Raw genomic sequence first — 3,608 nt, forward strand, 5'->3', positions numbered from 1 at the left:
TCATGGATGGGCTGAAGTCGTGGGTGAAGCATGAGCTACAAAAGAGAGGAGTTCATGACTTGGCTAAAGCCATGACTACTGTCGAAGCCTTGATAGAGTTTAAGCCTCTGAACAAGTTCGAGTCTTCCAAGCCCAAGGATAAGGGCAGAGACGATAGGGACCGAAAGAAGCAGTCCAAGGGGAAGGACCGTGACCAAGAGTCTAAGGATAAGGACCGAAACCGTTCAACCAAGGATGGCGAGAGGAAGCCACAAGGAGGCAAGTGGAAAGCAAAGGGGGACCGAGAGCCACTAGCATGCTACCTATGTGGAGGGAGCCACATAGCGCGTAATTGCCCACAGAAGGGCAAACTGGCTGCTGTAGACAGGGAGTCTGATGAGGAGCCAGAGTTAGGGGCAGCAAAGCTTGGGTTGTTGGTGCTCAATGCTGTCCAGAGTAAGGGGAGTCACAAGCCAAAGGGCTTGATGTTTATAGATCTGATGGTTACGGGTCAGAAGGTGAGCGCACTGGTGGACACAGGTGCCTCACATCTTTTTATTTCAGGTGATGGAGCCCGAAAGCTCGGACTAAAGGTGCAGAAAGGGACTGGTACCATTAAGACGATGAACTCCAAGGAAGTTTCAACCATTGGAGTAGCACGGGGTGTGGAGTTACAGCTTGGAGACTGAAAAGGCAAGGAGACCATTGAGGTAATACCCCTTGATGACTATGAGTTTGTGATTGGGTTAGATTTCCTTGTTCGGATTAACACCCTCATTATGCCTTTTGCCGATTGTGTTTGCATCTTGGATGTATAGTGCCAATGCCTAGTACCATTGAGGAGAGGGTCTGGAGTTGGGTCACGGGTGGTGTCAGCCATCCAATTTGCCAAGACGGTAAGCAGACAGGAAGACACCTTCTTGGCAGCCCTGAAATATGATGAGCCAAGGGAAAAGGAGATCGAGTCACCTTTGGAGGTGCTAAAGATGATGAAGACCTTTAGTGATGTGATGCCCGCAAAGCTGCCTAGCAAGCTACCACCTAAGAGGGAGGTGGACCACAAGATCGAGTTGGTGTCCGAGGCCAAGCCACCAGCCAGAGCCCCTTACCGAATGTCTCCACCAGAGTTGGAGAAGTTGAGAAAGCAGTTCAAAGAGTTAGTTGATGCTGGCTTCATCAGGCTATCGAAAGCACCTTATGGTGCACCGGATCTATTCCAGCGCAAGCATGATGGATTGTTACGGCTGTGGATAGACTACCAAGCTTTGAACAAGCTGACCATCAAGAACAAGTACCCCATCCCACTCATTGTGGACTTGTTCGATCAATTTGGGAGCGCAAGGTGGTTCACCAAGTTGGATTTAAGGTCAGGCTACTATCAAGTCAGGATCAAGGAGGGAGATGAGCCAAAGACAGCATGTGTCACTCGGTATGGTTCGTATGAGTTCTTGGTGATGCCTTTCGGACTCACGAACGTCCCAGCAACATTCTGCACCCTTATGAATAAGGTACTTCAGTCATTCCTTGATCGGTTTGTTGTGGTTTATTTGGATGACATTGTGATATACAGCCAGACTTTGGGAGAGCATGTAGACCACTTGAGATAGGTGTTCGAGGTGTTACGGGCGCACAAGCTGTTTGTTAAGAGGGAGAAGTGCTCATTCGCCCAGCAGGAGATCCCGTTCCTTGGCCACATAGTGGGAAGTGGCAGGATACGCATGGATGAAGGTAAGATACACGCCATCCTGGAGTGGCAACCACCAGCCAAGGTCACTGAGTTGAGATCATTCTTTGGGCTGGTTAACTACTACAGGCGCTTCATCAAAGGTCACTCAGCAATAGCCACACCATTGACTGACTTACTAAAAAAAAGAGAGCATGGGAGTGGAACGCAGGGTGCCAGGAAGCCTTTGACAGGTTGAAGCGGGCTGTGACCGAAGAGCCAGTCTTGGCCTTGCCAGACCATGCCAAGCCGTATGAGGTGCATACGGATGCATCAGACTTTGCTATAGGGGGCATGTTGATGCAGGAAGGACGTCCAGTCGTGTTTGAGAGCAGAAAGCTGAACGAGACTGAATGCAAGTACACGGTCCAAGAGAAAGAGATGACTGCAGTGGTGCACTACTTGCGCACTTGACGCCATTACCTGTTGGGGTCGAGGTTCGTGGTGAGGACGGACAATGTGGCAACCAGCTACTTTCAGATGCAGAAGAAGCTGTCCCTCAAGCAGGCGAGATGGCAAGATTTTCTTGTAGAATTTGATTTCCAGATGAGTACAAGCCAGGACAGGCGAACCTAGTGGCAGACGCCCTGAGTAGGAAGGCTAACCTTGCTGCCATTAGCCAACCAGAGGGGTCACTGGTGTCACGCATCAAGGAGGGACTTGCGCATGATCCTACAGCCAAGGCTTTGATGGAGTACACCCAGCAAGGTAAGACTAGGCAGTTTTGGTTACAGGATGGTTTGCTGTACACCAGGGGCAGTAGGCTGTTTGTGCCGCAGCACGGGAAGCTTCGCAAGGAAGTTTTGCAAGAGTGTCTTGATTCAAGGTGGGCTGGACACCCATGAGTGAGCCGCACCTTGGCGCTGATCGAGGACCAGTACTACTGACCGCACATGAGGGATGATGTGGAAGCCTATGTGAAGACTTGTCTTGTGTGCCAACAGGACAAGGTGGAGCTCAAGAAACCAGGCGGTCTCTTGGAGCCATTGCCAGTGCCAGAGCGACCATGGGAGAGTGTTTCTCTGGACTTTATAGTCGGTCTACCCAAAGCAGAAGGGTTTGGAAGCATCATGGTAGTGGTGGACAGGTTTTCCAAGTATGGAATTTTCATTCCAGCAACCAAGGAGTGCCCAGCCGAGGAGGCAGCTCGATTGTTCCTGAAGAACATGGTTAAGTACTGGGGAGTGCCGATGACCATTGTTAGTGATCGGGACGGGCGGTTCACGGGCAGGTTCTGGACTGAGTTGTTCAAGCTGTTGGGGTCACACTTGAACTTTTCCACCAGCATGCATCCGCAGACCGATGGGCAGACAGAACGAGTGAATGGACTATTGGAGGTCTACCTCAGGCACTATGTGAGTACCACACAAAGGGACTGGCCAAAGCTACTAGATATTGCACAGTTTTCCTACAACTTATAAAGGAGTGAGGCAACGAACCAGAGCCCATTTGAGGTTGTGACAGGGCAACAACCACTAACACCCGGTTCGATTGCTGCAGGTTATACAGGGTCGAATCCAGCAGCATACAAGTTTGCCAGGGCATGGCAAGAGCAAACTGACTTGGCCAGAGTTTGTCTACACAAGGCGACCAAGAGGTCGAAGAAGTGGGCGGACCAGAAGAGGCGGGATGTGCAGTTCCAGGTTGGAGGCTTGGTGTTGGTGAAGCTGCATCCCATTGTGCGCCACAGGGGGCTGCACAAAGGCCTAGTCCGGAGGTATGAGGGACTTTTCCTAGTAGTCAAGAGGGTAGGCAAGGTTGCCTACAAGCTGGATATGCCACCCAAGTCGAGGGTACACCTGGTGTTCCATGTGAGCATGCTCAAGCCGTTTCATGAGGATGAGGGAAATCCATGACGGGCAGAGTCAAAGCGTGCGCCATTGGGAGCAATGGCCTCATATGAAAA

This window comes from Durio zibethinus, chromosome 13 (genome assembly GCF_047325235.1).
Source record: "Durio zibethinus cultivar Kanyao isolate XHJ-2024 chromosome 13, ASM4732523v1, whole genome shotgun sequence".
In the NCBI taxonomy this organism is placed as follows: Eukaryota; Viridiplantae; Streptophyta; class Magnoliopsida; order Malvales; family Malvaceae; genus Durio; species Durio zibethinus.